Here is a 15,074-nt window from a genome sequence, read left to right as displayed (position 1 = left end):
TTCATTGCCCTCTCCTTATTAATAACACTTTTCATATGGAGATAGATCTACAGTCTTGATCATTCCAAGACTGTGAAAAATCAACAGTCTGACTCAGGCCCCGGGGTTCAATTTTTAACAGGAAAAAAAAAAAAAGCTTCAATTGCAACATCTCCAGTTTAAATGATTCCATACACCTACAATGATTATAAGGAAAATATTTTCCCTTTTTGTGATGTATTTATTTTATGGGCCAGTTTCATAGGAACAAAATATTCTGTGAAAGACTGGGAGCTTAAAAAAATTTTAATTTTCAAGAGCAGTGTTTCGAGAAGAGCTCAATTTTCTTTACATTTCTGAATAAATGTACTAGACTCTTTAAAAGTCCACACTTTAGAAAGTATTGGAAGAATGCACTATTAATACAGCTGGAAGTCTCCATATAAAATGAGAAGCAAGTTTCAGATGCAGAAGCTGTGCAAACATTCTTGTCCTGACATCGGGAAAACTTAAACTTCTTACTGTCACTGCCCAATTCAAAATGCTCTCTCACACCTGTACTCATCTATATTTTAACCACGTAATTGAGCACCATTCTCCCCTCTTCTTCTCTGAAGCCTGATCAGGATAGTATCCACCTGACATTATGAATAACAAGTACCTCACATGTAAATAGAAAGTCTGTTTTTCATCCACTTAATTATAGTACTTTGTTTCTGCATCAAAAAAAACCAATAAATTCTGGAACTCAAGCAGAAAATCCTACTATTTTCTGTAAAACAAATATCTCATGCTGTCTCACCTGTGTGCATAAAATCTTGTTCCCTCATCAAACCAGAGCTGATAGAAGACATTTTGACTGCATTTCTCAGCAGTAGAAAGGATAGTTGGCAGATCTTTCTGCAATAGTTTAAGACATGACACTGCCTAAATATTCAATCCAGTCTTTTCTCTTAAAGTGCTTGCTTTCTTCCCTCCAGTCCTCAAGCAAAGATGGCACGGGGGTATCCATAATCCATATTCTTCTAGTCATTATTTATCATCAACACTGAAGGTGAGTTTGCACTGTGCCATCAGACTTCAATTCCAACTGACAGACTACAAGCCCACAAGAGTGGTGTGACCTTGCTCTGCACAGAGACCTGCACCAATGAAACACAGGATCAGACTGCTTTGGTGCTGTGATTTAAAGTTATATTTGGGAAATATATTTTTTAAATGTATAAGCCTAAAATATTACCCTCTGGAGAAAAAGATCTTTTTTTTTTTTTTTTTAATCAAATCAGAGGCATGTTGCTAACAGTCTGAAGAGTCCTGACACTACATCTGAATAAGAAAAATTCAAGAGGGAGAGGTGCCTTAGTGGCTATTAACCCAGTAAATTGGAGGCAAACCTTAAATCAGTAAGGTGGGCATAAACTTGTGGACAGAGAATGATCATTTTGTTCTTGCCATGTTTCTTGCACTCTTTCCCAAACCATCAAATACTGGCTGCTGTCAGAAAGTAGATATTGGTATTAAACAATCTGACAGCACTGTGACTGCATTATTAGTCTAATACAAATATGCACTAAAGAATTCTTGCTTTTTTTTCTGTTTGCAGGGATTTAAGTCAAAACATCTATAATATTGCAATATAGTAAAATACAATTCAAACATAGGAAAGATTAGAAATGCCTAATACCTACTATGGAGGTATAAAAATTAACTCAAGCCTAATCTCTCTTATTCAGAGCCTTGTAAAAAGTATATCCCACTCTGAGATCAATATTATTTTAATTCTGTTCTACACATTTGGAAACAGGACAACTAGTTCCCCATTTAACTGTCAGATAGAATTGAAACAAAATGTATTTATTGGGATATATCTGATTTGACATCTAACGCTTATGACCTGTGGAAATGTCCTAAAAAGCTTTCTTCCAGAAAGTATTGTTTCAAGCCAAGCTCTAAATAGAATTATAACAGACAAATTAAAAATATATATGCCTCCATTCATTACACAAGAACTTAAGGTGCATATTTTTTGGAGCAAAAATGTCAGCAAAACTTGATGTTACAAAAATTCTAATGGGAAATAGAAGGTGCCAAACTTAACATAACTAATTTGATATAGCTTGTTAATTATTCTGCTTTATGTTTAACATTGATTAAATGGAGCTATCTAATATCTAAATCTCTTTAATACAAATTGAGTAAACAGATAATTTCTTCTTAAAGCAATGTAAAGTTCTGCAAACAGTGCTGTGCTGGTGAGCTATTGTACCTACACAGAGACTCAGCAACAAAGTGTCATGTAGAAAAATCTGCAAGATAACATCTTTGCTCTTTTGCCAACACATTCTGTTTAAGAATTAAGATTAAATTAAAATTTGTCTGTATAATGAATGTTGTTTGCAATTTCTATGATTCTTTGTGAGGCCTAAAAAACCCATGTTATTGTGGCATGAATCAAAGCTTAAACACATTTGAAAACTTTTTTTACAGTAGCAGGCAGTTAGCTTTTTCTGCATTCCCATTTTTTTTCATTTATCTAAGGAGGTATGACATCTTAATAGAAAAATCCACATAAAACAGTTTACAACTCTGATTGAATGAAGGCAATGACATATAACGTTAAATAGGAATAGATAACTTGAAAAATAATATTTTCAACAATACAAAATGTATTTTTAGAAAAAAATAGATAAGTCTTCTCTTTTTGTGTTTTATTGTGGTCTGTGCCACTATGCAAAAGGGCAATGATTCCTCCAGCCATCATTTACATTTTAATTTTCAAATAAAAATAATCCCTTTTCCTCTGGTTATTAATATTTTAATATGATAAATGTTTATTAAAACAGTCAAAATCTGTGGTTTTGGCTGTTGAAAAAGCATGCAGACCAAATTAGTCCTGGGCAAAGGGTGTGTAAACATTTCTAAAAAGATTAATTTGCTCTCACAGTGCTTATAATCATGAACCTTTTTGTGTTTGGCTTTTAAAGCAAACTTGCGTTTTGGCAGAAATATATAAAACATTGAACTTTAAGTGACCACTGGAGAATACTTCTGGAAAACAAACTGTGAATTTATAAACACACATATTCCATTCTCATCCTCAGCTAATCAGGATATGAAACTCACCATCTGATCTGAATAGACATTTTAAATCAACTAATGCAGCACAAATTTCAGCTTTCAAATGCCTGTGATAAACTGTCTCTGCATAGTTTATGGACCAAGAAATACTAATGAGAATCTTTAAGATCTCTGAAGTATACAGATTTTGAGTTGTTTTGGCAGTATTGGTATTACAAGTAGTACAGCACAACAGGAGGGCCCCACAGGATGAAACCATTGGTGCTGAGGGCCTAATACCTTCGTTACATTTGTCAGGAGTTTTAAGCTGGCTTCATGAAGAATGAATGTCTAATGAGTTCTCATTAGTGGCTAGAGCACGTTAAGCACACTTCTGGATCTTTTCTTCCAGGTTTCTTTCTTTGGAATTATAGCTCTGGGACCATCCTATTAAGCACACCAAAACACGGAGAAGGGGGACAAGTGGAATTGGTCTTTTGATCTGAAACAAAACCAGGGCTGTAGGTGTACCTTATGTGGGCATTGTTTCTTGTCAGAATTTATAATGTAGGGTTCTTCTGTGCCAACCAAAACCACAAATAACGTTTCTGTTTGTGTTTAAATTTCTGAAGCCGTAAGTATCATTGTGTGAGTCTAAAACACTAGCACATACACATTTGCATATTTCACACATATACATACTTCAGAGAGTATAACAATGTATATTTATCTCCTTTCAGATCACAGACTTTTTCAAACATGACAAGTACATTTATAAAAGACACTTAAATGTCTTTGAGATAAAGATTTTTTTGTCTTCCAATAAAGCTAGAGCACAGACTAACTTTCTGAGAAATGGTGTGTTACTTTAATTTCACAGTATTTACTTTTCTGACATGGAGGAGAGATAATGTAATAAACTTTCTTCTAGGAAGATCTTTAATGTCAATATCTGAATCACCAGGGTTATACATTTCAAAAAATAAAAGCTTTGAATTACATCACCCAGAGATATAGGGCTGGCTAAACCTTTAGAGTTAGCAGTATGGTAGATTAGCTTTCTAACTTTTCACCTTTACAGAAGTAGCTTCAGATCCTAGTGCCAGTTTAGCTCAGAAATAAAATGAGTTTGCAATTTTCCTGCTAATACCTAGTGGCTTGTATCAAAGAACTAGTGCCTGGTTCTGGATGATTACCAGCACCAGTTTAATAAAAACTTATCACTAGCATAGCAGGGGTATTGCAGTATTAGTGGGGTGCACTACATGCTAAAATAAACTCATAGCATCTATAGCTAAAGTCAGTACTTCTAGTCATGGGGCTTGAAAATAGTCTGCTAATGATTCACCTTAGCACGGCCATTTTTCCAGAAGTCATGGCCTGCAAAGAATTAGCCTCCAGACAGAAATTTCTTCTCCTCCAGTAGATCAAATTTGAATCATGCTTTGGTAAAAGCATTAGCAAATTTACTGTCTTGATGTACTTTTTCTGTAGATAAACAGTAGCAGTTTTAGCATTCCATAGGGATAGAAAAATTATACAAAGGTAAAGAATTATCATTTGAAGAAATAATTAAAAGTCTGACATTTCTTTTCATATAGATAAAGATAGACACATCCTCCTTGTTTTCTAGATTTAATCCAGACACACTAGATGATAGATGTTAATCTCCATGTAACCATGGAAGCCCTTCCTGAACAAAAACTAACTAAACCATTCATTGAACACTTTTGTATATACAAAGGTTGCGGGCTCAGGTTAGCAGATATTAATTCACAAAGAATTAATTTTATCAACTACAGATATATATTCTACTTTCAGATATTTGTATGATAAAATAAAAATCGCCAAAGAAACATAACTTTACTTTTCTTTTCTATTTCTAGAACAAAATGGAGCTCTTATATAACAACTGCATGAAAGGAATCAAAAGTTTTCACTCCTTAAATTTTTTACACTTCACATCCCCTTGGAAATGTCTTCTAAGTGGCAAAGGTTGTTTCTTTCCTTGAATGTTATTTAAAACATTAGCATTTTTATAAAAGCTCATTTGAATCTGCTGTATTTCTTCATGAAATGCAATATAATCAAACTGCTTATCCAGATCCACAGTGCATTACTCTTTTTATAATGATGCAATAGCTGCATTCATTAGAGTTATACTGGTATGAAAGCTAGATTAAAACAGCAAGGAATCAGGACCCTCTTTATTAACGGATCAGTTTTTGCCAGAAACAAAGCCTGAATGTTTTCTACTTTGCATATTTTAAATTATCTGTACCAAAAAAGGGAATAATGGCTATCACCAAGACCTGTATACACCATTCATTATGTCTGGAAAGAGAGGACAGGTTTAGTTCATTAAAAAGTTGTTAAATTTTTTATTAGAACCTGGCTAGTTAATCCATAAAAATGAATAAACCACTTTTTCTCAAAGTTTAATAGCCTGCTTACATCACGCTGTGAAATACGTAAGAATGTGCACAAGAGACAGCTCAAGTTTTGAAAAGTTTTATCTTTTCTTACAATTCTTTATCATGAGAAACAGATGTAAATATAGAGTAGCCTTGTTTGAGATACAGGAGTGTTTCTAATGAATATCTTGCATTTTTTTAGTGTCTTTTATAAATTATTTTGATCTATGATTTGTTCTGAGTGCCCTCTACTGAAAACTAAGATGAAGTGATTAATTATTTAGTAACCACAGATATCATGCTGACAAAACACATTAGACAGTTGTACATTTTTTAAAGATATATTTACTGATATATGAAAGGCTTTGGAGCAAATTTACTATTTCAAAGGTAAATGCATTATGCATATGTGTACATATATATGTTAAAATGCTGTGTTTGTTCCTCTACTTCTGATTTTCTGAAAAGACTTTTTTTCAGCTCTCTTGGATTATATAACAGGAGAAATCCAGTGCATTTGTTGAGTAACAGACATCTCTTGAGAGCTTGTTCCAAAACCCCGGGAAGTCACTAAAAATCTTCTCATTAGTTCAAGTGGCTTTGGATTGGTCCTAAGTAGGTATTGTATAATATTAATCAGTTAACTCAAACAACTTCAGGATTGTTCTGCTATTATAGGACAATAATAAATTAGAGAAAGCAAAAGCAGTAGGCAGTTTAAAATTGGACACTAAGAAACCACTTTTAGATGCATATATGGATGTATGCATGTATATATGTGCATACATATTAAAATATGCATATATTTCTCTCTACAACAGTCAAAATGAGAGATTCATCTTGCAAGCTAATTGGATTCTAACTGTTCAACAAGATTCCTATCAACTATGAGCCATCGTGGGTCTATTCAACTGCCATTAAACAAAACTCATACTGTATTTTCATCAGTATTTTTTAAAAATACTCAAAAACTGTAGGCATAAATACTGCTTTGTTGAGATAGTGTGTGTTTTAAACAAAACAAGTCATCTCTGATATGGTCTAACATTGCCTTCAGCTAAAAGACATACAGATTTTTGGTTGTGATGATTGATAAAACTAGCAAATTAAGATGCTTCCTCAGCATACTATTTATTAGCTATGGGTATGAATGAAAGCTAGCTGGTACTGCCAAACAAAATGAACGAGCTAGAGATCCCTTGTCAATAGATATTAACCCCAAACTCTCTCATATTGTAATAAATATGATGTTTCACTAGCTCTTGATTCAAAACTAAGTGCCTCTGAACTTTATCAGCCAACTACACTAATTTTCTCACACAATATACTGTTCAGTAAGACATTGGTGTCAAGCTCAGCCTCCTATTCTAGCCTGCTTTTCTACTTTAGGTCTTTTCTCATAAATACCTTTGAAGTAAAGTTTGCTTTGTTTGCTTTTGAGTTAGGCATAGCTTTATTCATGCATTTATCTTTTATTTCCCCAGTTGACCTACATTTTCTTTGATTCTATCATTTCAAATGTTTTCCCTTAGTTCCCCTGAAGAACCTCCTCTGGTTGGTAATTCTCACCACTCAAATAGCTGAATGAATACAACTCACAGTCATACCGGTTTTCAGTTTTACACTTTATTGTCGTAAAGTTTGTCCTCTAAATATCACATAAATATTGTGTACCACAAATCCTTCTAATTGTTTTATAAGATCCTTTAGGTGTCAGTCTTGATTATGCCTGCATTTTGACTCTTCCATGAAAACTGCTTTCATTCATGGAGTTTCACCATCTAAAAAAATCACAAAAAACAACCAACATAAAATGATTAGTTCACTAGCTCTCAGTCTTACTGTCCTCTCTAAAGGGCTCAGATTATCTTACTATTTAGATATTATATAATGTTATTATATTTATAATGTGGAAAAATTGCTACAAAGATAATTAATATTTAGCTTTGTTTATCATATACAACATGCATAATGTAAATACAAGTGCATTTGCAAGTGCACAGACACACACATTTGTATTATTCTTTTATTAAGGCTGTTTCAGTCCAGCCTGTTTCATTTTGTTCTTTGAATAGATTTACTATTTCTTAGAGTTCCGACCTGTTATAAGTAATTCCCCATAAATGTACAGCAATACCAACTGGATGTATAGACATGCATCTGTGAGTCTGATTCTCATCTCCAGTCTAAACTCTGCCATCATTCAGACACCTTAGCAGACTGAGGAATTTCTGGTTCTTCTCTAACTCACTGACATGCAAAACCCAGAATATGTGGGTTCACATATGTGGGTTCAGAGAAAAGAACAGACTTCCAAAGAAGGTAGTTCCCCTTAGCGAGCAAAGGCCATAAATGTCAAGCCATTGTATAAACACTGGGCTCTCTATGCAACTCAGTACTGACAATTGTAATATGCGCTGCCCTCCTGGGTCTACTCATATGCAGGACAACTATCACTTTTTGACTGTTAGGCTCATGAGACCTGCATGAATCAACTGTTCATCACAAGGATAGATAGCCATTGCCAGGGAACTTTAGCAAGTATATGTTCTCAATCATGTTTCATAACAGACCAAACCCTGCTCCTATACGATAGCTCTATCAGAGCACACTTTCTCTTACATTAGATCACCCAAGCAACTCTGCAAGGTGAGTGTCTGTTTCCTGGTGAAGATGGGCAGTACGCAAATACCAGATCAGTACTTAATAATCTAGTTGCTATAACAATCTTATGACCCACAACAAAGCCTCTGTGTATTCTTACGAGTCCCAGTTACATTGTCCAGAACTGAGGCATGGTTACTCCAAAGCTAAGCAGAAAAAATATAAATCGTTTTAGTCCTTCCTCACAAATAAGTCCCATTCTATCCCATTTCCAGACCTACCACCAAGCAGCTATTCCTGTGCAGCAGGTCAGTGGAAGGGTTTTGTCTTCCCATGAGATAAGTAATTGGAGAAGGCTGTGCAAGAGGATTTCAGAACTATATTGGTCTATGACTTCCATCATAGATGATGTTCATTAGGAAACAAATACAAGCATTCTCATGAGATCAGACTGTGTGAGGCACTAGGAAGCTACTGAAAGGGGAATTGCTGTCCCCAGAATGTTTCCATCTTAGTTTCATGGTATACTGCAACATCTTGATGCTTTCTTCAAGTGTCTATCTTAGTAGACTGAAATTCTAAATGACAGCATCAGACTTACTGTGCTACACTGAGATTCATGCCCATGTCTGAGCTGGCCATCCCTTCACAGTCAATGGAAGGACATATGCTAAGTGGCAAATTTATCTCATCTTAAAGTAAACAAGTTAGAAGGCTCACAGTAGAGTACTTACTTCTGTCCATAAGCTATAAACAGATGAGAGTTGAGATGCATCTACACTGTACATGTAGGTAAGACTACACATAAATTCTTCTACAGTCTTTTACAGACCTAGGTCTTAAGCACTCATGAGCTGGGATTTCTAGATGATTTTAGCTGATGGACTGGCACAATGGAGTCACTATCCATCAATGTAATTTTTAAAAGCTTTTAGGCTGCTCTAAAGTAGAGTAAAACTTCATCAAAATACGAGTATAGAATCAGTCTCACAACTAAACCTACAAGTAGATTCTTTGCAGTCTTCTTACTATTAAATAAAATTATGACTACATATGGAGAAGAGTTTGGATGTATTTTTATCTTTACTGGAAGGAGAAATTACTGTCTACGATGTCAGGCTCGGAGTTTGTGTAAAAGCTTTTAAGTTTATGAAAAAGCTTGCTTTCAATTTTTTTTCTCCTTTTGCTTTAAAATTTCATTTTCAAAGTTCATCTCCTCAAAGTTTTCTCCCTAAGTGCGCCATTCACTGTTAAGAAAAGAACACTAAATGCTCACTGTTCACAATTATTTGGCAGTGATTCCATTCTAAAACTGTGGCTTGATTTATGAATTTTGCAGTGAATGAGAGGCTGCTGTAATTCGAGTATTCCACAGGTTTGTTCTCAGTGAATTAATATATGACCAATTCAAATAATCATTACATTATTTTATCATTAATTTACTACCTTTGAGTGTGTGCACTGTAAACCATTTGGGAAAAGTTCACATTTTTAAAAGAAGTACCACCTGTAACAACTAATCTGAAAAAAAAAAAAAATAGGAGTGCCATTTTGCAGGTGTAGATTTTCTTAAGGGACTTTGAAATCATAGAATGGTAGAGTTGGAAGGGACCTTTAGAGATCATCTAGTCCAACCTCCCTACAGAATGCCCTCTCATACAGGCACTTTGTGGTTAAAATATATAGTATGACACCTTCTTGTAAGGACATAAGGAATGTATATCAAGTAAAGCTGCCTGTGAAAGCTAGTGAACCACATATTTTAGAGACTAGGATGGACTAGCAAGAACTTTTGTCTCTGCTCCCACTCCTTCAACTTTACACCTGGCTGGGATCTATTTATTTAAAGACTGTTCATATATAGACACAATGATTGAATGACAAGGTAGAAACCCTGATATGAAATCTTGATAAGAATATTCACATTTGAAACATGTTGGTTTATATGCTTGAGTTGTTACTATGGGTATACTGTCCTATATCTTAAAACATCCTAACATCTATGAATATATCACAGAACTCCTATTGGTATGGTGGGCCAATGTGACAGCATATTCAATTAAAAAAAAAAAAAAAAGGAGAAAATCTGTTTTTTTATCATAGATATTAAAAAAAATAGATAGTACACTTAAAAAAAAATCACCCTGATATAGCCTTCACAATTATTAATAGTTGGGACCTCAAGGTACGTTCTTCTACTATCAGTCCTCAAGAATCAAGAAATTTGTAAATATGGTACTGTGTGATATGGTAACTAATTCGAGATGGATAACCAGAGTGTGGAATGGAGTGGAGGGAATCAGCATTGCTGGCATTTACTTACACCATTTGCAAAACCACAACTATTGTATAAGGAGGAGTTCACTGGGAAAACTGACTTCCCTCAGGCCAAGTGAGAGGAAAAAGACAACCTTTCAAAGTGCCTCACACTTCTTCCAGACTTGCCCATTTTGTCAGTCAGGAAAAATGGGCAATGATGCTATGGCCCTATGGGCTCACTTCCTATCCATTCTGGGAATTCATGCTTGCTGACAGCCCTCAGTCGTACCAAATCTTCAGTCAGCAGCAACTGCACATTGCTTGCTAAAAAAAGACACCATGAACAGGTCTCTGCATGGTGCTAGTACATTGTCTTTGAGTATTGTTTCTGGCTTATGTCTCCGACTATAACCTAAAGGGAAAGAAGGGATTAAGTGCTAGGAAGAAATCCCTGAACTGACTGATTATACAAAACTGAAGTTGTGTCAATTAGAATTCCAGAGATTAGTACTATTCTCTCACTGAAAAAAAAAAAAAAAAAGAAACAAAACCATAAATTATTAGAGAATAGAAAACATCCTTCTAAGCCTAACAGAATTTCTTTACCATGACCTAGGTGAGCAACAAGCTCAATCAGAATGAGCACATGATATATCATTTTATAATTGTTCTGGTTCTATGGTCTAGCCAAGGTATTATGCAGCAGCTGGTAAAATGCAAAAGACTTCAACTCAGCAAGGAGAATATGATTAATTTTCAATTACCTAAAGGGACTGCTTTCATTGAGGATGGCCAAGGAGTACTACATTCTTGCTGCCACCATCAGACCTTCAAACAACATATCTCACCTTGCAAATTGTGAACTTGTCTTGTAGGATGTCAGACACCCTGTTAGGACGGATTTTCTTTTCTTCCCCAGTAGAATAAGAGCAGGGGGCAAGGAGAGGAGAAAGATAGCAGGGCAAGACTGATACAGATATGTATTGAATAGCATCTTCACATTGTAAAAATTAGTTTTCTCAGTTTATTTTCCAGCATCTGCTGTGAACAAGTGAATCATGAGCCACTGGTTAAGAGCTGAGAATTAAGCTCAGTCCTGACAAAAATGGAAGTAATTTCTGTTGTGAGTAAATGACATTGTACCCACTTAAGTCACAGCTGAATTTGGGCAGTAACATATACCAAGCTCCAAACTAGTGATGACAGAGACAATTAAGAAATAATGACAGTCGAATAGAACAATGTCACAGTATAAAGGTCTCCTGCCACTCAACAAATGCTGAAATGAGTCTCATTTATCATGAATGAATGTTGAAGCGAAGTTGATGTCTTTTAAAAGCATGAAGCTTTACTCTTTTGGCAATGCTGACTAGTAATTATTTGTTTCTATTATGTGGGAATGATTGATATAGATGTAATAATTTTGTTCAGAGGCTATTGATAGCATAGATGAATGGGTATTCATTTCATAAACAGTTGACCTATTTTATCCTAATTAAACAGAAGATGTCTTAACATGTTGTAGCAAAAAAGTGTAGTCCTTCAAAAAAAATGAGTTTTGCTGTATTTGCCCTACCACAAATTATGTCAGTGAGTCTTGAACTGCTCCATTAGGACCTGATCATACATTCACCAAATAATGCTTCTGTGAAAAGAGGACACAACATAATGCACCACAAAATCCTTACTTTATTAAGCTTTTTAATGAAATATTTTGGAAGCAAAATTTGGAGCTGTTATAGGAGGTACTCTACCACAAATGATCAAGTACAGAGGAACAAATCCAGAATAAAAACTATAATTACCAAACAAACTACTTGAGTCTGGGTTCAGGTTGATAACAGCTTTTGGAAACCAATAAGGAGCATGCTCATAACCATCTCACTAGAAAGAACACAGAGACAAAAATTCATTAGATGCAGATGATCAGAGCAAATTCATCAATAAATCTGGCTGCATGGAACCATTCTAGAAACAAAATATACCATATTTCACCAAGGCTTACAGTTTTCTTGTATTACCAGAGTATTTTGAGGAAGCTGGCTTTGAAGAAAAACTTCAAAAACTATTCTGATAAAGACAAAAAAATCATTATTCTATTATTCTGTGTTCTTCAAACCCATTTAATTCACAAATCACAAGATTATTTTAGCATCACTTCTTATCGATAGATGAAGAAACCTCTTTAATGCCAGTTATCTCATTCCTCAGTAAGCGAAACTAAGAGAAAGAATGGGGGGTAATAAGAGGAAAAAAAATGCAACAGAAATTGTTAACATCCTACCATTCAATAGAATATGCCCTTTTAAGGTACCACATCACACAGACATGCTCAAGTATGTTGCCGCTCTGTGACCTTGCCTTTCTTCTGTTCCAAAAAGTGAAAAATTATAAAAATGAGAGGCTGTGTGACACAAGTGATACAGCCAGCTGTCACAGAGTGGAGACAAGGAAGCCCTTCAACTGAGAAATGGCAGATACAAAAGGCTTATTATCCTCAAAAATACTCTATCTGGCCAAAAAATAAAAAAAACCTGAGAAGCAAACCATCTCCAGACCACTCTTCTCATCTCTTCCAACATGTAACAGGAGTCACTGCTACCTTGTTCCACTGTCTGTCATCAGTTTGGAGCCACTTTCTCACAGAGCACGTCTTCACCCACTGTCTCCCTCTATCTAGAACTGAAGATAGGCCAGATGAGTTTTACCAAGTACCCTTTACTTCCACCTAATAATAATGATAAACTTACATGTACTATCAGGGCTCCAAGTGCACTGGCAGGCCAGACCATTTCTGTCCATGCTCTGAAACTCCCTTCACCCTACCCACAACCCAGGACTTCATTTCTGCCCCAGGGACCATCAGCTACTGCCCCAGAGATACTGCAGCAGGGCTGTTCTAAAGCATCCCACAGCCCCGCCCTGCCTGGACATAGGCCCCATAAATTTGTCCCACATTCTGGCCCAGACTCAGCCTACCCCTGTCCTCAGGGAGGTGCCATATGCCCAGGGCTGGGTTTGCCCCCAGTGTCCCCTGGCTGTCCTGCTTCTGGCTGGGGGTAGGACAGGCCTACATGGGAAGTCACCATCACTGCCAACTCTGTGGTCCTCAGTAAGATGACTGCCCTCCCCGCAACCTGGCACCAACATACTTGTTGGTTTTGTGGTCATTAATCAATGAACATTTACAGCTCCTTTGCACATAACTGGTCAGGGGGCGCTTAAAATCTTCATAGAGGACCAACAGTGTGCCAGATCATGCAGCCATTACCCCAGATGGCCAGGATCTGATGGCTCCCAGATTGATTGCTTTACTATTTCTTCTGCTCAGACAGATATAGAAAAGACCATATCACATGCTTCTGACTTTTCAGTGAGGGAAAAAAAAGCAGAAAAAAAAAGCTAGAGCTGAAAAGCAAACAATTCACAGTGCATTCAGAACTCTGAGACACCAAAATCTTCCCCAGCCTGTGTATCACTTGTGTAGCACAATTTGAAATAAAATAGAACAGTAATCACTTTGCCCTCTGTCCCTAACAAATTATTCTTGAAGAATTACAACATATTAAATCTCTCTAAATTATTCCATGTCATACATCTTTAGTTAAAGCACTTCTACTAACATTATTTGCTGCTAACATTATTAAGGACTCTCAGAAGTTGCTTTATCTGTCTGTGCAGGTCCTGTAGGACTCTCTTTGCCCAGACTTGTAATCTTAAGTAACAACTATACCAAATTAAGTGAAAAAAAAAGTAATGGTTGCTCAGCATTTCTGAAAATTGAGGAAGCATCTATTTGTACCAAATGGAGGATGAGGTGTAACTATGATCATGGTTTTTATTTATAGTGAATTAGAAGTTGGAAAAAGCAATCCAGATGAGAGTTCCATTGTACCAGGTACTATGAAAGCATGGAAGTGAGAAGAGCAAATTGAGAAGGGGAAAGAAAAGGAAATACAAACTTTTTTGTATTAGTTCTAAAGCTAAGATACAGTTTGTGTTCGTAAGTGTTCAGACATTATGTAGGCAAGAATAATAAAAGACATTGGAAAGAGTTACTGTCCTCATGTTACAGCTTGTAAGTCAGAGAAATTAAAGATCTCTGAAAGTCACCAGTCCAGCCTGAAGAAACAATGGAAAATAGGAATGCACACTATGGCCCTTCACTGCTGTAGCCAAAAGGCCTCAATCCCATTCAAGGAGGCAGTTCTGTATATTCAAAAACCTTGAAGCTCTTACCCAACCTATATAATATTTGCTCTGATGACAAAACAATGCCAAGCTGTTACTTTTTCATGTGACAAAAAGAAAGAGCATGATTTCATGTATTGGATTTCAGTGCTAGCCTTTGCCTCATGAACTGAGTTCCAATTCTGACCAAAATGATCTCATCTTCATTCAATCAGGACGCAAAGAACTGCAACACTCCCATATCCAGCTGACAAACATTTCATCCTTTTATTACGGGCACCTTTACAGAGCTCATGGCACCCTTCCCCTCCAACTTGCAGGTTAGGAATGTTCAGCTTTGACTGTCTCCTGGATTGCTGTATAACTGTAATAATGCCTGTCCTGTCAGATAGTTTGGTTTGGGTTTTTTTGTTGGTTTGGTTTTTTTTTTTTACATTAGGAGCGAACAGCACTTCTTACTCAAAATTAGAGACTTAAAAATATTCAGCCAGATTAAAGCAATCTTTGACATTTCAGGGTTTACTTTGCTGATTAAAAAGTTAAGGAGACAAATCAAGAGAAAAAAAAAAA

This window comes from Colius striatus, chromosome 1 (genome assembly GCF_028858725.1).
Source record: "Colius striatus isolate bColStr4 chromosome 1, bColStr4.1.hap1, whole genome shotgun sequence".
Lineage (NCBI taxonomy): Eukaryota > Metazoa > Chordata > Aves > Coliiformes > Coliidae > Colius > Colius striatus.
The sequence above is the reverse complement of the archived record's forward strand: the minus strand, read 5'-3'. Positions refer to the sequence as shown.